Source organism: Cololabis saira, chromosome 17 (genome assembly GCF_033807715.1).
Source record: "Cololabis saira isolate AMF1-May2022 chromosome 17, fColSai1.1, whole genome shotgun sequence".
Taxonomy (NCBI): Eukaryota; Metazoa; Chordata; class Actinopteri; order Beloniformes; family Belonidae; genus Cololabis; species Cololabis saira.
This window is the reverse complement of record NC_084603.1, coordinates 3,570,601-3,592,900: the sequence shown is the minus strand read 5'-3', so window position 1 is coordinate 3,592,900 and position 22,300 is coordinate 3,570,601.

The window sequence follows — 22,300 nt, the reverse complement described above, 5'->3', positions numbered from 1 at the left end:
TTTTTTTTTGCGCCTGGCATTTTCGGCTTTTGGGTGTACGTGCACTTTTAGTATGACTCCTACGCAGTCCATTTTAAATGAGGCCCCAGATGATCTTTTTTACCCTATCATGATAGACCCTTGGTCCCCCCCCCCCCCCATGGTCCCCCCCCCCCCCCCCCCACTTAGTTTAAAACATTCTTAATTTTATACATCTATGTCACTACCAAAGAAAAATCTTAACATGTTCATCTCTCCCACTTCTGGCTCTGTTTCCTGTCTCTTGGTCAATGCCCTGTGTCCAAGCCATCTACCTCTCTGTCACGGATAACTGCAGATGATGTTGATCACCTAATCTACACGGCCTGTGCTCTCTCCTTTTCCTCTGCACAGTTGAGCCCAAGTATTTTAACTTCAGCACCTACTTGGCCTGTGCTCGTTCTACACTCACCGTTCTGCCTTGTCCCTTTTCATTTACACACATGTATTCTGCCTTGCTGTGATTGATCTTCATTCCCTTTCTCTCTAGAGCATGTCTCCACCTCTCCTGGCTTTCTTCCACCTGCTCCCAATTGTCACTAAAAACTACACAGTAATCTGCAAACATCTTAGTCCATGGATACTTCTGTCTGACCTCATCACTTGGCTGGATCTTGATCCAGCCATTACCATGGCAAACAAGAACGGGCTCATGGCCAATCCTTGATGCAGTCTCACTTCCACCTGAAAACTATCTGCTACTCCTACTACACACCTTAGGCCGCGTTCAGACTGCAGGCAAATCTGATATATATCTGATTCCTTCTCATATCCGATTTTCAGGGCTGACTGTCCACACTGTTTTTAGCAAGTGTCCATATCAGATATGGCTCTGTTCAGACTGGGCCACATCATTGACGGGTTGCCGTAGCAACGACGTCGGAGCGGAGGTGTCACCCAGCGCGTGTATTGTGTAAAGTCATGTATTTTTATATATATATATATATAAAAAAATCCCAAAATATCTGTACCGTTTCTGATTGGGTCGGCACTGCGCATCATTTTTAGACATAAAAATTAACGCATACCGCAAAAGTTGTGTCTTGGCGGAGGGACCCGGCGTCCCAGCAAAATGAGAAACAGAGAAAGGTGTTCAGAACAAAACCACCAGCAAACTAACAAACCAACCAACAAAGCTCAGAGTTAACAAAACAAACCAGCAATGAATAACTGGCAGCCCCGCTCCATAACCTCTCCTCCTAGGAGGAGAGGGGCTGACGGGCTGCAGGTTCAGGCTCACAGCGCGACTGAAGGCTGATTTATAGTTCCGCGTTACACCAACGCAGAGCCTACGGCGTAGGGTACGCGGCGACCCGCACCTACGTGGAAATGCGGTCTTTTTTTCTGCTATTAAAACATGATTTGTAATGTGAATTTGCAACACTTAAACTACAAATAATAGTTTTTGACGTGACATCAGAGATTGTACATGCTCTCTGTGAAAGGTGAGTAGCTCCACAACTGGAAATGGGCGGGTGGTTTGGAGCGTCTGGGACAGTCATATCCGATCTGAGTGTTTGGAGTGTTCACACTGACACGCATCTGCACAAATGAGATATGGATCGGATATGAAACTACCTCCCGGAGGTGGTTTCCATCTGGTTTGCAAAAATCGGATATCATGCGGTTTGGGACTGTTCAGACTTCAAAAGAGTCATCCAGTTTCAATCTGGATGGGCTAAAAATCGGATATTTGCCTGCAGTCTGAACGCGGCCTTACTGTCGCCTGCCCTCATACATGTTTTGTACCACTCTAACATACTGTCACTGCAGATTTCCTCAAGCAGCACCATACTTCCTCCCTGAGCACTCTGCTGTACACTATTTCTAAATGACAAAGACATAGTGCAACTCCTTATGACCTTCCTTTCACTTCATCAGCTCTCTCAAAGCAAACACCGCATATATACTGCTCTTGGCATGAAAGCACACAGTTGCTCCCAAAAAAGTTGGTTGTTAAAAACATTATTTATAAATTGTATTATGAATAACATTTGATGCATGTTTCATGATGTTAAAATATGAAACATTTCTGTCAGAGATGAATAATATAATTAATATCTGTCATAATAACTTAAAAGACATGAAAGCAGAAGCACAAGCCTGACTGGTGAGATCAAACACAAATTTCTTCAAAGGAACACAAGCTATAGAAGGAAGAATGACACATCAAGTGAGGCTTTCTCTCATTACTAAGACGATACTCTGGATATAGTTTAAGACTTTGTAACGTAATGATTTTATGTAGCTACTCACAAATAATCCAGAATATTAAAACCACTAGTTAGTGCATAAGATTGATAATCACGTTACAGCAAAGTGCTCTGTTGGAAAGGTCCTGGTGTACATGTGGGTGATAATCTGGCATGTACACTATAATTAAACATTGTTACACAACGAGAACCAGTTTTGGCCAAATAATTTACTTTGCAGCGTGAATATTTTGTTCTAGCATTTTCCTCGATGAACTATAGTTTATACAGCACATATACAAAATAAAATCACTTCTGTGGCTCCTTATACTGTGACATAAAACTGATAAACAATCTTTCCTTTGTGTCAAATGGACCTTATTCTTCTCTTTTTCCATTTCTTTGGTATCTTTCTGTCTCTGTCTGTGAGCTATGAGCAGTTTCATTTACAGGCCCTAGACATGCTCAACCAAGCACTAACACCGTACTTTACATGCCACACATATACACACACACACACACACACACACACACACACACACACACACACACACACACACACACACACACACACACACACAAACACACACAACCTACTGACTTCCCTCAGAATGACAAGCTGTCTGCTGCACTTCATCCCTAAGTTCACCTGTCAACTCTATCCCAACGAGGTGTCTCTCTCTCTCACTGACTCTCTCATGCGGCGCGCGCGCACACACACACACACACACACACACACACACACACACACACACACACACACACACACACACACACACACACACACACACACACACACACACACACACACACACACACACACACACACACACACACACACACACACACACACACACACACAGACGGAGCTGTGCAGACACAGCTCCGTGCTTTAATGGTGGCAGCATGCTGGGATTTGCTGAGCAAAGGGACTTCTTCCCAATTATCCTTGAGGATGCCAAGATAAGTGTGTATGTGTGTGCACGGGAAAGTGTGTGACTGTGACCATGTGAATGCTTATGGATGACTTTCTGCTTCTCACCCGGAGCTCATTAGAGAACCATTCAGCTGTAACAGATCCCTGTGGAGGAAGACTGAGGAAGAAACGAGAGGAAAGCCAGAGGTAAAAGAGGCAATGAGATTTTTGCCTGTAAAGAAAGAGAGGCAAGTTTGTTTGCCTCAGCGAAATAAATGTACTAGTACTACACCAGCTGAGGAGCTCTGGTCTGCTCTGTGCCATCAGACTCAGAGATCAATGCCTCTGTCATCTGTCCATCCAACTTGCCAAGTAAACAGTGACTGTATCGCATTCTGGCAGAGCAGATACATAACCGTGCAGCAGAAGCTTTGATGTGGGTATTGCACCCGTCAAATCATATGACATTCATCCAGAAAACCTGGCTCCGTTTGCACTACTAGCCAATTATCCAAGTCTGAGTTGGTAAAGATCTTCTTTGACAGTTCACATTTGTAACTGCAAGCATCTTGCATCGGATTTCGATGAAACTGTCCCTGAAGCTGCACATATGTGCATGGGATAAAACTTGTGTACCAACAAAGACATAAAATGTCACATTTGTGAGACTTTATAGAATTGAGAGATTTGACTTAAAAAAGATACAAAAACTTAATAATAATGGAAGCTTTTTACAGTTTCACAAACTTGCACTTTCACCCTTTTATGATCTTGAAAGTGTTCCCAACAAAGTGTTAGGATGTAAAGAATTGGGGTTTAATCTAAAATGGTCAGGAGATAGAAACTTGTGATAAAATGTTTGGAAACAAGCATTTTTTACTGCATTTAAAAAGAAAAAGCAAAGACAAAAATGTTTTCATTCCAGAGTATCTCTCTGCCTGCTGAAGAGTGATCTGGTAAGTATGTTACATGTGCATAAGTATCTGCCTGCAGCAGTGATGTGTTAGAAGGCTGATACCAGGAAAAGCCTGGGGAGATGCTCCTGTGCCTATTATTATATTACCTCTGATCTGCTCGGTTGTGTGTTTACTGCGAGGTAGCGGCTGCCAAAAGGAAAATATCATAGATACCTATCACTTACTTTATATAAGACTTTAAGTCATACCAATCTGTTTCCAGTAAGGAAAATTAGATTCCTTTTTTTGTTTTAGAGAATAGCCACAGTTTAAGAGTGCCACATGTGTACTGTAAGTTGTCTGTACTTTACTCCATTTGTGAAATTTCTGTAATGTCCTGTAACAGATATAAAGCACCACAACGAATGCTATTAACCTTATGTTTATGACATTGATGGTGGCCTTTGCTTACTCAATCATTAAGTGTATCTTTTCTGACCAGAACCTGCAGATGTAACTTCCCTTTATCCTTCTTGACCTGGGTTTAACAGCAACAACAGCTAAATATTAAAAAGAAAGAAAGCAGAAGAAAGAAAATGCGATGTGCAATGAAAAGAGCATAGTGAATAAACCATGACATACTTGAAGTATACAATGCAACTTAAATGTCCACTGCAGCTCCACTGCAAACATGAGAACTTGTCCTTTGATGGTTTGCCTGCAGAGAACGACGTCATCTGAAGAGAACTATCTTCTTCTTTGGGGGGGGGGGGCACGTACTGAAAAAGATGTTGCATTTTTATCATATAGTCCCAAATCCTTTGAAATTTTGTTGATATGATGGGAATATGGTAAAAGTTTGCTCCTACTTGTTTCTTTCATTCGTCCCCTCCTTGCCTACCTCAAAATGGCTAGCTTGAAAAACTAACTAAATCAATTACTCAGAAAGACCATTAATGTCCTCATGTGCTTTCATGTTGGGCAGGTAAACACATTTTTTTGCAATTTCTTACCAGAATACTTTTTATGACATTCGTTCAATATCACCTCACTATCCAATGGCTGTATACTGAGTTGAAACCCCCCAAAGCAAACCATTTTCCAGCCAATCACAGACAGGGGGAGGGTCCATGTGTGTGGGGGAGGGGCTTGGGCGAGGTCATGAGAACCCTTGAATGGAGGGGGAGAGAAGAGTAGCTCTTTGCGTTTTATTGATGTTTTGTTAAAATATCAGCAGATGTGACATCATCTATAAATTTCTTACCCGACCTTAAAACATAAAAGGTGTTGGAAGTAATCTATTGATATCCATCAGGTGTGCTACTACAACTACAACATAAAACCAAAGTTGAAATCAATATGACTCTTCGACTTGCAATACTCAGTATAATCCACAACCATCGAAACAGAAAAGAGAGTGGGTTGACTTAAAGGGGACATATTATGGCATTTAATGTATGTTTTAAACAGGCCTTGAATGTCTTAAAAACAATCTAAAGCTTGTTTTTTCTACATAAATCAGAAATTCAGTCTTTGGGCCATGTTTTTATTTTTTCTGCTTCTAAAGCCTTTTTCTGTGCTTCATTTTCAGGGCGGGGGGGGCTATGATAATGAGGCTCAGCGCTGATTGGCTGCTTGAATGACATGTAGCAGGGGAGGAGAATAAAGCATGAATTATGGTTCGCGTTAAATCGACGCAGAGCCCTCGGCGTAGGCTCTGCGTCGGTGTAACGCGGAACCATAAATCAGCCTTACGGCTTAGGGCACGCGGCGACGCGCAAGAACGGTGCGCGTCGCCGCGTACCCTACGCCATAGGCTCTGCGTTGGTGTAACGCGGAACCATAAATCAGCCTTCAGTGTGTGCTCTGTGTGCTGTTCTGAACACGTCTCACGTCTCCGAGACACAACTTTTGCGGTATGCGTTCATTGTTCTGTCTAAAAATGATGCGCAATGCCCACCCAATCAGAAACGGTACAGATATTTTGTGATATTTTTTTATATATATATATAAAAAAAATTTAATTATAAAAAAATAAAGGATCCCCATAACTTTGATTGGGTGGGCAGGACGCACGTTTGGGTGGGCACAGCCCACCCCTGCCCCCCCCTAGAACCGGCCCCGCCTGATAGTCAGGACGCTCTCATTCAGTTACACGCTGTAAACTGATCTTAAAGCCTGATTTACGGTTCTGTGTTAAATCGACGCGTACCCTACGCCGTAGGCTCTGCGTTGGTGTAACGCGGAACCATAAATCAGGCTTTAGTCACCTCGTCTTCACACAGGAAGAATTCTCATCATTTCTTATGTTGCAAGACAGATGAATCATGTTAACTGTAAATAAATCACAACACTGAATTTTCACCGTGAGCCGGTCCGTGAGCAGCCCCCGCAGCTCCGTATGCGGCGCCGGGGCTCCGGAGCTAAGCTAAATACTTAGCCCATGCAAAGATCATACAAATATAAATAATGTAAAAAAAAAAAAAGGAACTTACCGCTGACTCGTGTGCAGTTGCCGGGTCCTTGCTGTGGGAACTGATCCTTTTATGAGGGTAAATGTCGATGCAAAATCTCATTTCTACTCTCCCTCGCTGTTCAAACAGCCACCGCTTCTAAACAACGGCGGAGCTCTAGCCGGCGGAGAGAGCTGGTTGTGGGCATGGTTTCAGCAGCGGAGGCTGAACCTCTGCGCCTCGGGTGACGTCACCCTAGGCGCAGATTCTAATCGGCTAAAAAAAAATCACGTGACACTGGGGGATTCTGTAAGGCGGGGATCAGAGACCTTGCAGAAATTCATGGGATTTTGTCTCCCCTGTGCTGGCAGGGTGAGGGGAGACCACTTTATATATGTTAAAACAAGAAAAAACCTGTTTTTCATAATATGTCCCCTTTAAATGAAAAACAGCAAATTAAAGCTGTGATTATGACAGCATAACTCACAAATGATAAGCAAAGACAGCAGCCAGATAATCATACTAGTATAACGTAAGCAGGGATATTTTCAAAATAAAACTACATTCAAATGTGCAGTAGTGTTAATATTTAATTGATGAATCATGTAAAATGTACAGTTATGTGCATGTTTGGGTGACAGAACAGTCAGTTTGAGCTGAAAACAAGAAGACTTTTGGGGAGTACCGTGCGTCTCGACCGCTGAGAAACACAGGATCGGAGCATTGTTTAGCTGTCCATCTCTTGTGCTGGCCTCTCTCTGTTCCTCTTTATAGACTTGTTTGCTTTGCCCATGGGTCCATTTAAACATCGGTGGAACAGTATCAAGTCACAGTGTGGATGACTAAGTCATAATCGTTGCGGTTTCAGTGATACTGTACACCTTGTACTGTACACATTGATAATGTCCCATACATACCACTGTGCAATGATACACAGGGGTAAACATGTGACTGCAAATGAATGCATTCTTTCTTTTTATCTCTCATCTTTTATATGGAAAGACCAGACTCCCACAGGTTCAGGTAAGGCTTATTAAGAGCTATCTTTCTTCTGTTCTCCACATTAATAATTTGGGTCACCCAATACACCAGGGATCCTGTCCCAGCATAATGAAGACCAGGTCCTGGCTTTTTGTCACATCTGTGGCCACCTGACATTACTGTAGTGATGTTGTGGTCCAGGCTCATTTTCTTATGCTGTGACAAAGTGAAGAAAAGATAAGTGCCTACAAAAAAGAAGAAGAAGGAGAAAGAGAAAAAAATAGATAGAAGAGTGGTATTTTTGTTTGTTTTCTTGTTATAAATTTGTGTATAGATAGATAGGTGTTCAGTAAGTCAACGTAATTTTATTAACAGAGAGGGGCAGGTATCATAAGTTTTCTTCTTCCTGCTCCTTTTCTTTCATGGTGATAATGTGTACTTCATGGAATTTTGTACAACATTATTAAGAATATATACCATGAATGGAATAAATGAAATGAAATGAAAAAAAAAAGTGTGTTTAATGCAAATGGTGAATTACTTAAGCACATGGCAGCAGTATTGTTGGGACATCATAGGGCTGTCTTTTTGCACTGTTCTTATTAAACATTACATTAGTGTCATTGTTTCACCTTGAGAGCTTATTTACTGTGAAAGTGTTTTTGCAGAACAAGCTTTTAGACCAGGCCATTAATTGGTGTCACTCCCAGTTAATGTAGGAAGGTGTCGAACAAAAAATGTGTATAGAAAATGGTTAATTTCTTTTTGTCTGGTGAAATGTGTGCATTACTGCTGTGTTGATATAGTTTATATCAGCTTTTAGCAGCAGCCACAATTGAACAAGACTTTAATTCACACTGTTTTACTTGTTGAATTGTGTTTTATTTAAACTACAATGTTCAGTTTCAGAAAATGTGCTCCCAAATGCCTTTTTTGTTTTTAATTTTTTAGCAATGGGAACATTTCCACAAAGCCCATGTAGAGCATCTTTGTGAAACGGCTGGGTCAGGAACTGGAAGCTAATAGTTTCAATTTTCAGCTGCTGTTTAGGGAGAGGAACGTTGCCATATTCTTCTCTGATTGGAGCTGCATAACAAGTCCTTGATCTTCTTTTTCATATTTTTGATGTGACAGAAGTTTTCCCTTGGTGAAAGATATTGACTGTAGGCATGCCAGTCCAGCGTCCAGACTCTTCTAATATGAAGCCATGCTTTTTTAATGGTTTTAGTGTGCAGATAAGCATTGTCTTGCTGAAAGATGCCAATCTTTCCCTGTAAAATACATTATCCAAACGGGAGCAGACGTTGCTGTAAAATCTGTATATACTGTACCTTTTAGAAATGATGTTCCCTTACAGATATCCAAGCCGAGCATACCACAGTGACAAAGAGTGAATTCCAGAGTTCCCAAGTCCATGAATGGATTTCCACTAGAAAAACATGCCCATTTTTAATGGAGTGGGATCTGAGGACCCAAAGAGCACTGGCATCCAGGACTGAATTTCAGCTTTATCCACAGTACACAGATATTTCTACAGGTTCTTGGAATCTTTTGATGTACTGTACTTTAGATTTATGTTGTTGAACATCATCCTGAAATGGTTCACAGCAGATCCAGCTTTTCCCATCTTATCCTGTCAAATACAATATGTACAGTAAACTGATCTGTCAGTCTTTCTTATGAAATAGTATACAAGAGGAAAAGTGACTATGCCACACATACCAAATAAAAAGCCAGTGACGTGACCACTGGCACCGACCTTTCCTGAAGCAATCCATCTCACTCTACAAGGTGGACTGTTAAGTTGCATTCTGGAAACTTTCCAAGAAGCAATATATCATGTGGATATTTTTCTTTCCTTCCTCTTTTTTATTTTTAGAGCACTGCACTTGTGCAATTGGCTGCATACTGCATATTTTGACAAAATCAGAACGCACTAGTAATGCAGAATGCAGTTTGTATGCAAAATGCAATGCATAATTTGTTTTCAGGAAATGGTAAACTCTCTCACTCTCCACATTTGATATGTTTTCTGTGCATTACTATAAATGAAAATCCCAGCTTTTCTGGAATCAGGGTTGTACTTGTATCGGACGCTGGGCCTATCACTGTCCCTGACATTTTTATCGGTGTGTGATTTCAGAGAAAGGATATTTGCCGTTTATAACAGTATAATGGTTGGTTAAACAAGGGAGTCTGCTGTGGACCTATGCAGTTCCTTCAAGGTTACCTTTTTTTAATATTTTTTTTTATTTGCTCTGATTAATGGCCTCCTTGACCGGTTTGTGAGTTTTGGCAGTCTGCCACTTTTTGGTCTGCTTGTTGTGTTACCATTTTCTTTTTATTTTCAATTAATAGTGTTAATGGTGCTCTATTCAGAGTTTTATAAAATATATTGTTAGAAAAATGTATCGTATATTAAATTATTCTACATTAAATTATTTTATAACACAGTCCATTTACATGCGTACACGAATCAATATACTCAATAGCTGGAAATAGGAAAATGCTTTTTGAAACATTTCAGTTTTCTTTTTCTTTTCGTAAGCTATTCCTCTTTGATTACAGTACAGTTTATGACCCATCACTGCAATAAAACAAGAAGACAGGAAAAAACATTTACAACAAATTGTAGATTATAATATTTCAAAAGTAGGACATAACAGTTATACCAATGTAGGCATTAACATAAAATACAGATTCATGTATTAACTTACAATAACTATTTGAAAATAGGTACGGGAAATGGATGTGCTAAATCCCTTTAACAAAAAGCAAGATAATATGCACCTGCAGAAAATAAGTAATAAAGACAAAGTAATAATTGTGACTCTTTTTAGCTCAGTGTGGCTTATAAATTCTGATGAGTGTTTCTGCTTCCTTCATCTCTTCAACCTGTCCTTCCAGGCCTTCAGACTGAAGCACTGCTCTAATACTTTTTGAGAAGGATGCAAAAATCTCTGTCTTTTCAATTATATGAAGAGGTTCTTCATATTTTTCTTTGCCTGCAGCATGCAATTTTGAAAATGAAGGTGAGTCTGCATTAGTTTTTCTGTCCTTGCCAAAGTTCTTGCTGGCTACTGTCTTTGTTATTTTACCCTCCTTTACGGTCCAGCTCTCTGTGGTAGTGGGCGTGGCCCCCTCAGGGGTTAAGACTGAAACAACAATGAGTACACGTATGAAATGTTTTTTATTATTATTATTTATTTTGAGATTCATGATTTTAAAGAAAGACAGGGATATTCATCCCTGACCAATCGGTGACATGTAGTGTGATGACGTCAGATACAGCGACTCAGCCCGACTCAGAACCTCGGCAGAGTAGTTACAGAAAAGTGTCTACTCTGCATTGTTAGACTCCTAGTGGAAAAGCGGCAGAACCAGGTTGAGGCGAGCCGAGCTGGTAATCTAATCGATGATCTAATCAGTAGGTACTCAGTATGATGCAGCACTTTACTTTAGGGTACACAAGGGTAATGGATAATTAAATAATCAGTAGGTACTCAGTATGCTAGTAATGCTATCCCAAGACAGTAATGCAGTACTACATGGTGGCTCGTCTGTGGCATGTATCGTTAATGAGGATGGAAAGGAAGACAGTAACTATTGTTAAGTAAAGAGTAATTAATGCTATATTTCTAATTTTGCCCCATTAACCATTACTGTTAACCATTTGGTTAAGAATGAATTCACAACTGATGAAGAGATAGATCAGTCTGATAAGTTCAAAGATAATCATTAACTCATTATCACCTAATGATTCATTAATGTAGGATCTCCTCTACCTAAATGGCTAATGTTGGCACATTTTTGAGTGATTACAAAATTAATCATAAGCTATACAGTAATTTATGGTTAGTTAAGCTGACTCAATCGTTCACAATTACTTTTCTTAAAACCTTCCTTACATATCAAAGATTAAGTAAATGGTTAAGTAGTAGTTAGATCCTCATTTGCTTCCCAGTAATTAAGCAACAATAAATAATCTTTACTTGCCAAAAACCCACTTAGCTTCTTGATGATTAACTAATGATTAAGTACTGGTTAGTTCCTCATTCGTTTCCCAGTTATTAAGCTCAAGTAACTAACTATTTCTTCCTTAAAACCCACTTAGCTTCTTGATGATTAACTAATGATTAAGTACTGGTTAGTTCCTCATTCGTTTCCCAGTTATTAAGCTCAAGTAACTAACTATTTCTTCCTTAAAACCCACTTAGCTTCTTGATGATTAACTAATGATTAGGGAACCGGTTAGTTTCTTGGGTTAGTACTCATTTGTTTCCTGGTGATTAAGCAAGATTAACCATCTGTTAAAAAAAACACGTATATGATTTATTTATGGTTAAGTACAGTACTGGTTACTTGCTCATTATTTCCCAATATTGAACCAATATTTTTTAACCATACTTTGCCTAAAACTAAAACCCACTTTGGTGCTTGACTAATATTTAATGGTTAAGTGCTGGTTAGTTCTTCTGTTTAGTTCCTAATATGTTTTCAGGTAATTAAGCAACATTAAACAACCATTTATTACCTAAAACCTACACAGGTACTTGGGGATTAACTAACCATTAAGTAGTAGTTAGCTCCTCATTTGTTTACCGGTAATTAAGCAACATTATGTGTACCTTATTGTAAAGTATTACCATAGGATTACTATAGGACTACACACACTTTCTGCATGCAGATACATACATGGCTGGTGTTAAATACAATCAAATGCCAGGGATGGCTTTGAAAATAATGCTTACTGAAGACTGCAACAGGAAATCAAGAATTGCCTTTAATTAAAGGACTTTAAATAATTGAACTGCTGCCTCTCTCGTTGCCACACCTTGGGTTTGCAACACTGCTTTGGAGCTATGCTGCCTTCAGTCTTGGACTGTGATTTAAAAGAAAAGGAACACGAGCGGTCTGCTAAGAAAGTTATAGTTTTTTTTTTTTGGTTTTTGCAAAAGAAAGTGGATGTAAAAATGTACTTAGCTCACAGTATAGCCTAAATATTATGTGGATTAATTAACTGCACAAATACACAGAAACAATCACTCTTAGACACACAAATACATTGTTTTTTATTATTATGATTATTTTATTTTGCAGCGTATTGTGTCTGGTACTCTATATATACGAAAAAAAGATAATAATAATAAAATAATTGAAATGTGGTTGTTTGGGTGAGAGAGAATTTTAACATCTGTTCCTGAGCGTCATCATTGTAACCAATCTTGGTTTAGGAGGGATGGGGATTGGAGATGGTAGCTTATGAAATCAAGGAGTGGGGTGATGAAGCCAGCTTGCAGCCGCAAGGCCAAGTGGTCTAGTCTCAATTCTTGTTTGATGGAGATTCTAAAAAGGTCAAGCTTGCAGGCTTTATTATATAATTCATATTTTACTAACAAAAAGGCATCCTACTCTGACTGAGCTTTGTTTGAACTTTTAGATTCTCGGTGAGCAAACCTTCCTGACACACCTCCATTAGGACCTGTGGTCAGTCCTGAGCTCGGTCGAGTAGTTATCCTGGAGAAGTGCTGGTCCTGGCAGAACTCAGGCAGGCTGGTCGTCCTACGGTTGGTGAGTCCTGAATAGAAAGAGACATGCAGAATGGACACAGAATTTTGTATGAAGAGCATCTCAGCAGCAGATTAAAGTGTAGGAATAGTGTGGTAGAGTCAGAGAGTTTAGGGATGTGTATAGGTTTGGATGGGTACAACAAATCCACAAGAACTAAAAAGGAAATGAGAAAGATTTGTCATTTTTTTGACTCGCCTGTCTCGGATTTGTGCCTTTTACCTATTTCCATTTTCATGACATTTTATGCTTTTTGCACTTTGCCGAGATTCAAATCTGGCCATATTGAAAGTAGCTTTGTAATGTCTCTGTGTTACTTGAAGGCACAAAAATACATTCTTCATATCTTATTTCAGTCTGATACACTTACTTGATATGATATACTTTTTTTATGGATTTTATAAACAAGACAAACAAAAGTTGAGGGAAAAGCATATGAATCGATAGGTGTTACATCCTGTGAAGAAAATGTTTGAGATTTGCCTGGCTGCTTGTTCTAGACATACTCTGCATCCAGGTTCATATGTTACTTTTCTCATTGTGTGATCAGCACCCCACAATACTTGTTGATATATTCTATTATGAAAATGTCTGCGGTAATTAAAATTACATTTTACTGTGGGCAGATCCCTGCGGATTTTGCATGTTCCATGATAAATACTATTTAGAGGAAAATTGTAATATTACAGTTTTATTTACAGTCTGATATTGTGAGAAAATCTGATCTAAATAATGCACATGACACTTGTAAAACTCCTACAAAATAAAGTGGCAAATATATGAATAATGCCCGCATAAAGAGGCAGCATGTGGTGCTGATAATGAGTTTTAATGAAGCAATAAAAAATCAATTACTAGGAAATCATATGCAAATTAACAGTGTTACAAATTCAGTTCATGAGATGCTGCGTTTTCATTATTTGATTCTACAGAAAGAGCTCCAATCTCATGCCCTCAGTCTGAAAGGGAAAGGCATTGTTTACAATTTAACAAATTGTATATTAAAACAAGAAAACAATACAAAGGTGCAGCAGGCTATTCCTGCCTGCTACATCATCCATATGCACCGACTCTTCTATGTGCTGAAAAATGGCTTTCTGTCATTGAAAGGCAGCAACAAATAAACACAGGCATAACAAGCATTTACACAACTAATACAACTGTCTATACATTTAGCAAATGATCCATTAGGGCCATGGCATCTTTAATCCATCTTAAAAAGATAAAACATCTTTACAGACGCAGCTTATTTGGAGCTTTTGAGAGAATTTAGTCTCATCTCGAAGCCAAACTATCTTCATCTTGGTGTTAAACACTTCAACGCATTCATTGGGTTAAAAAATACAACTACTGTACAGTGATATATCAGTTTTGCATGCAAGCACATCATTATTTAACTCATACAAATGTTGCAATTATATGTTTTAGTGAAGATTAATGGATGGTTTGAACTTCATCAGTTAGACTGCCCTGAATGCTGGGTAATGGTAATTACAGATGTGTCAAAAATTGTGTTGCAACATTCCTACAGCAGATACCAAAGCAAAAACAAAAACTACAATGGGCTTGAGAGTAAATGAGAGTTTTAATATGATCTGTTACATTAATGGCCTCATCAATCTGGTAAAGTAGTAACATAAAATCATTCAGACATGGGTCCTGTTTCCTTTAAGGCCCTCACTTGTTCATTTACACACACGACTGACACCCTGCAGTTAAACAACAACCCTTTCAAAGTTTTTCATCCTACTGTTTCACTCTGACTTTAAACAATTAGTCTGCAATATTAAAGTTGTTTGATGTTTGGGGCCATACCACCGACAGATGGTGGTCTTCACGCCCTCAGTTTTGACAGCCCAGAAAGGAGAACTGGCGGTGAGCCAAACTCATGTACAGATGTGGATAAACAAAACATTTCAACCTTAATTAATAAGGAAGGGATCATTTTTTATCCATCAACAGCAACTGATTTGCTTTGTTATAATGCATATAATATGCTCCTTTACCGTTCTGTCAAATACCCCATCTTTTAGACCTGTGGCTAGGGTTGCCACCCGTCCCGTAAAATACGGAATTGTCCTTTATTTGAGAAAAAAATGTTGCGTCCCGTTTTGAACTAATACGGGACACGATTTGTACCGTATTTTCATTAACTTTTACACCATATTCTAGTTGAATTATTGAAATAAATTAACTTTTACACCATATTCTAGTTGAATTATTGAAATAAATGAACCTTTACACCATATTCTAGTTGAATTATTGAAACAAATTAACTTTTACACCATATTCTAGTTGAATTATTGAAATAAATTAACTTTTACACCATATTCTAGTTGAATTATTGAAATAAATGAAACTTTACACCATATTCTAGTTGAATTATTGAAACAAATTAACTTTTACACCATATTCTAGTTGAATTATTGAAATAAATGAACCTTTACACCATATTCTAGTTGAATTATTGAAACAAATTAACTTTTACACCATATTCTAGTTGAATTATTGAAATAAATGAACCTTTACACCATATTCTAGTTGAATTATTGAAATAAATTAACTTTTACACCATATTCTAGTTGAATTATTGAAATAAATTAACTTTTACACCATATTCTTCACCAGTATCTATATTACATCTGGGCTGATGTGGACATACGTAGCATAGGAGGCTATTTCAGCTGCTAGTATGGTTGTCTGTCTGTACAGTTATGCAAGTTCAATGCTATTAAAGCACTTTAAACTTTAAAGTTTTGGGGCTTTTTTTTTGGCTCCTGCGCTGCTGAAATCCGGGCGTCCCTTATTTCTATTTCTGAAAGGTGGCAACCCTACCTGTGGCCTTTATTAATGAAAGTATCTAGATATGAAATAAGGGCAAAGGTATAAGAAAAAAAACACAGAGCAAAGGAGACAGGCCAGCTGCACAAAGACTGTAAGCCTATGGGTTTTAGTTAAAACTGTAAACTCATTTTGAAATCAGCTAAAATAGGGAGAGATGTCCACAATAATACTTTTTTCCCCTCAACATCCCCAGGACTGATATAATGATTGTAAGCCATCCCTTTGCAGCCCCATGTAGCCACCCCACTAAAAGCAAATACAGCAAGGGGGCGCTACACCTTCGTTACCGAAGAATAACTAATCACCGTAATGGATGAAGACGTCTATTGTTCTACAAGAGCAGGCAATATTTTTATTCTCTGTCACAGAATTGTTTTATCCTCACCAGCCCCCCACCTTTGCTGACACATTTCTGCTATTTATATTAGACTCACTGCTTAGATGATGGCTTTTAGAGTGGCTTTTAAAATCAGGAAACAGCAGCACATTAACTTCAGAGTTCACTCTTAAGTTGTCCAATTACACCCATCTTTTGGCATAGCTCTGTGAATGTGGCTCCTGTTCATGATTCTTTCATGGATTCTTATTTGGTTGCATGAAATATGCAGGAGATGTCATAAGTCTTTGAATTTGTTGCTGCGGGTGACCTTTGCAACCGTGGGAGCGTGTGTGGGTCTGTGCTGTGTGTCCCCACATGCCGAGGTGAGTGGCAGAGATAGGCGACGGGACAGATGTGAGGAGGATTGTAGTTAGTGTACTCTCATGACAGTAATGAAGTAAGCACAGCTCCATACCCGGGGAGTGAGTTAACAATTTGCAAACGTAAAGCAAGCTTGCAAATCACCATGCAGATTTCAGCAGAAGCAATAGATGTGTTTGTGTGTGTGTTTAATAATGTAACAACTCCCCCTCTTTCCTCTTTTGTATTTCAGAGATTAGGCAAACTTCCAAAGAGCACTGGTGCGAACTCAGAAAACATTCTTGGCATGCTTGAGTGGAGACGAACTCATGCACACCTAGCTTACTTTACAGATGCATGTTTAATATCAAGCACTTGCTTTATGTGTTTGCAGAACTGTGAGGCATCTCTACCAGAAGTTGTGATTTTGGATTCTATAAATGTAAGAACGAACAAAACCTCTGTCACAAAAATGAAAAGTACAATAAATCTCTTCAGACTAATGTATTTTGGAAAGCATATATAATTTAAATATTAGTATTTGTATAAGCCTTGATCAAAATTTACATGGCATCAGTTTCAGAGCTTTCAAGCTCCCTCTTCAATACATTTACTGCAACATATCTGAAGAGCAGACATATTTTCCAATTTTATTTACAGAAACCTTAGTGAGACTATGAAGCGTTTCAATTTATACTCATTTTTTGGGGAAAAGGGAAAAACATGGATTTCATATTCATAATTAAACAACAGGACATGCTTACACAAAGCCAATAAATAATTAAAGCTGCAAGCAGCGATGAACGGGCCCTCGCGCATGCAATTTTCCCCAATAAAGGTCAAGGACTCAAAACTAAGTCCGATGACACCACCCATGACTCTTTATGTCAAACCATTCAAAAAATATGGCAGAAAATAGAAACTATCACATATCGACCAATCAGAAGAAGGGGCGGGGCTAATCCAGGCCAATGAAGGTCAAGTACTCAATACCGAGTCCGATGACACCACCCACATGTCTTTATCACAACCCGTTCAAAAGTTATAGAATAGGGACTATCAAATATCGACCAATCAGAAGAAGGGGCTAATTTGCACCAATTATGTTCAAGAACTCAAAACCGAGTCAGATGACACCACCCACGACTCTCTATGTCAAACCATTCAAAAGTTATGGCAGAAAGTAGGAACTATCAAATATGGACCAATCAGATGAACGGGGGGGGGCGCGCTTTTTGGCGTCGACACGGTAACGCTTTTGACTGAGAGAAGTAATGCGCATCGTCGCAGGATGGAGACGCACATTTTGATGTATAACACACCTGGGTGCACGTTACCGTTCGGGCGAAGAAGCGGCCAAAGAAATGGCATAAATTGCACCAAAATTGCACAATTAATTCAAAATGGCCGACTTCCTGTTCGGTTTCGGCCATGGCGCCAAGAGACTTTTGTGTGTACCGATTTTCGTGCATGTACGTCAAACCGTATTGTGGGGCTTGAGGCACGAAGTTTTCTAGGGGGCGCTGTTGAGCCATTTTGCCACGGCCATTAATGCAAACCATTAAATATCACATTTTTTGACAGGCCTGGCTTGCGTGCAAAATTTGGTGACTTTTTGGGCACGTTTAGGGGGAAAAAAGGCCCTCATTTCGTCGGAAAAAAAAAACAAAACAAAAAAAACGAGGGCCTTCGCACTGTAAGTGCTCGGGCCCTAATTAGTGCGTCCTGAAATGCTTCTTTGTGTCTTTCTTCATCCAAACCCGGAGGTTTTGAGTTGTTTTTTATATTCATATTTTCAATGTTGAAATCTGAAACTGAATAGATGATAGTGTGGCTAGGGTCCCTTTAGAAGAATACATGTAATCTAAATTTTGTGAGAGAACAGATAGTGTATATAATAGGAATATACTTGACACTGCATTCAGCTCTGCTTCCATAGAAATGATCCAATAATATGGTAGTTGGCCTGGTGAAAGGTTAAGTACAGATGTAAACTCATCCGATGTACAGTAGACAGCAATGCATTCTGGACCACATTGAAGGGCTGACTATATAACTGTTATTTTGTGTATTATGTTACATATTATTATATTTGTCAGGTCCATCTGTTAAATAAAACTGTCCTGACAGACAGAAAGTGTGCTCATCTTCTTCTTTTTCCTGGCAACCAGGTGCAGTTTAGTACATTGCTTCCTCCTGCAGCTAAAAACAGCAATGCTTTAGGTCTATAGGTCTATCTTAGGTTTATTAATAAGCAATAATTAAACTGTAAGTATTCAATGTGAGCGCAGTAAGTGAAAATAATTCTGACACTAAATTATTTCTTTCCAGGAGTGTCGGCAGTTGCTTGTATGAGTGTGTGTGCGTGTGTTGATATATGTGAAAGGCAAAGTTATATGGTATAGGACGTCCGTGTTAAATACTTGGACCTCCTTGGGGCAGCAAGGCATATGATGGCATGCACATATATCAGGCGTTCTTGCAGGGGCATTGTATTTGCTACTAATGAGTTGCATTCAGTTTCCTTGCCCAACCTGAGCCTACTGTGTTGTATTCAATTCTTTACACGTCTTATAGGCGCGTTTCCACTAGTGGGAGTTCCAAGTAGATTTTTCAGGGCCAGGCCGTCTGCGCATTTCCATTACCAAGAACGACCCTGTAATGTGGCCTTTTCTGCTGATTGTATATTCTAAAAGCCGGATATAACATTCATCCCTCTCACGTAAACTTAAATCATGTGACCACAAATCATTTAAGCATTTTAACCAGAGTTATTTTGCTATGAGTACATTTAGGGAGTAGATGAAAAAAAATTATGGATGGGCCGTCTTTTCATTTCAATCGCTACAACAGCATGTATGTTTTTTTTTAATTTTTTTTTTTAAATCAGTTGCATCCTATGTTTACGTGTTTCTTCTTGGATGGTGATTGGCATTGGTCAATTTTTGGCTGATAGGGTCTGATCAACCCTGACATCAATCTTGGTGATGAAAAAATGCAATTTTTTCAGAGAGTAAATGCTTCACATACACAGCTGAGAGAGATCAGAATATTTTTTTTGGGGGGGGGGGGGGGGCAAACAGTGCATACGGTAAATATAAAATACTGATATCATGTTTTTGCCTTGTCTTTGATGAAGCAGTGTTTTATTTTGAGTGCAGAATCCCTAAAGACATCAATTTCTACAGCATGTAACTTTACAGCATGTTACTTTAGTAAAGCAGCCTTGGCAGCAAAAATAAAGCATTACTCTGCTGAGCCTGTGTATTGTTATGGAGCTAATAAAGGCTAAGCTAAAAATAAAGTTAGTGGAGCGCACAGTTAACCGTCTCTGTTTCCTTCAGTTGCTAATTATCTTACTGTATGTCGCTCATTATAGTTCTTAATAAAAAATGTAACCGGCTAAATTCATAATAGGCAGATTAGTGTCACAAATAATTTGTAAAAATGTTATAATTTGTAAGAATAAGATTTCTAAGTGATGAGTTTTACTTTTGAGTGGATATGTTTGTTACTCGATTTCTTCCCTGTATTATTATATATTTAAATGTACTATAATGTAGTTGAAAAGGTTCAGGTTAACTCCTGCTAAATGGGAGAACTACGCCACCTGCTGGTGTAGTATGTGCCTGCATTGCGTAGTGTAGAGGAGCGAAGGATTGTGGGTAATCCTCAAAGTAACGGAGGATACTGACGAGGTAACGAGTCTATGAATGTCCGGAGACAAAACTTGATTAACTAACTGAAAAGTACATAACAGTTAAGCTGGTGCTGTTTGGGTGTATTATAAGGTTATATTGAGTGATTTCGCCATGTTTTATGAAGTGAATGACTGTCTTAGTGTGTTTTGTCACCGGTTGAAGTGTCTCCAGTTTAAACTGATATTAAGACAACATGATGCCGTGTTTCCAGACGGAGCATGCGCAGTTCACCCACAATAGATGACATCCTTCCCTATTGTCCTCGTCATTATGCAGGTATGTTACAATATGTAGTTTTATGGAGTTTAAATGACATTTTAAACGTGTTTTTGTGTTATTGCTTTCCTCATCTTATCATGCAAGAGGAATATTTTTTTAAATGAAAAATACTAAAAATAGGTAACAGTCCAGTGTGAGATATCTGTACAGAGATTGTATATTTTTGTTTATTAAATTTATTATAATTCTTATACATTTTCTACCATTTTTTGGTAAGCTAAAAATTAGATATCTATATTTTGTTTCATTAATATTGTCTACATGATTTCAACTCCACTATACGATCACAATGTTTGTTGGAGCAGACATTTTCAAAAATGTACTGTAATACTGGGTAAAAAAAGGAACAGAGGATTCTTTTGAGATGGAGCATGAGCTGTTTACCCACAATAGATGACATCCTTCCCTATTGTCATTGTCATTATGCAGATGTGCAATAAACCTGCTGTTACCAACACCTGAGCAGCTCCGAGAGATTGTTTTAGCCAGACTTCTTCACATAGGTCACATACGGACAATAATATTCAGATTTTAAAATGCTATGCTGCCCCCATTTGGACAGGCGTGGTATTGTAACTTGGCGTGGCTTTAAGATTTGTTGGATTATATTTTTCGAAATCGAATAAACTCAAGCTGATTGATCATATCACAGGCAGCTTTGGATCAGATAAATAATTTAAGAAAATTATCTCAATTTTATTTATAAGCACTTTAAAAACAACAAAATTTATCAAAATGCTGAACACAAACATGGGTTCAGAGAAAAACGTAAATAAATACAAATATGTAAAAATAAATATCCATCCATCCATTATCTATACCCGCTTTATCCTTTGCAGGGTCCCGGGTGTCTGCTGGAGCCTATCCCAGCTCATTACAGGTGAGAGGCAGGAGTTCACCCTGGACAGGTCACCATTCCATCACAGGCCCACATAGATACACAAACAACCATGTAGGGCTGGGCGATATGGACCAAAAGTCATATCTCGATATTTTCTAGCTAAATGGCGATACTCGATATATATCTCGATATTTTTTCTGTGCCTTAATTGGGGTTTCCCCCAAAGCATTATAGCATAGCATCTCTGTTAGCTTCATTTTTTTCTGAGGCAAACCCTTAAAAAAACAGTCAGTTTTAATACAAAGCCTCGTGCCAAATGTCACACAGGTTCCTTTATTAACAAAGGTCTGCACAATATCAAAATGTTTAAAACAAATGAAATAAAAATAAACTGCCTGCATATAGAGAATAAAAATGCTTCTTGAATAAAATAAAACAAATATCCCTTTCCTGCATAACAATTAAATTAAAATACACTGTGCAATTAATACAATGTAGACAGTAACAGGCAGACTTTTCCACTGAGGTTGACAGTTGTGCAAATAACAAAACATTTGTGCAAATCTCAAATAAAACATTCAAGTCAATTTGTCACAAAATAAGCTATATCAAAATCATAAAAAAAAAAATGTAATTTTTTTTTTTTTTTTTAAATCGATATAAACGATATTGTCTGGTACCATATCGTGTTTGAAAATATATCGATATATATTAAAATCTCGATATATCGCCCAGCCCTACAACCATGCATACTCACGACTCACACCTACGGGCAATTTAGAATCACCAATTAACCTACTACGCATGTTTTTGGACTGTGGGAGTACTCGGAGGGAACCCATGCAAGCACGGGGAGAACATGCAAACTCCACACAGAAAGACCCTGCTGGGCCAGGGAGTTGAACCGGGAACCTTTTCGCTGTGAAGCAACA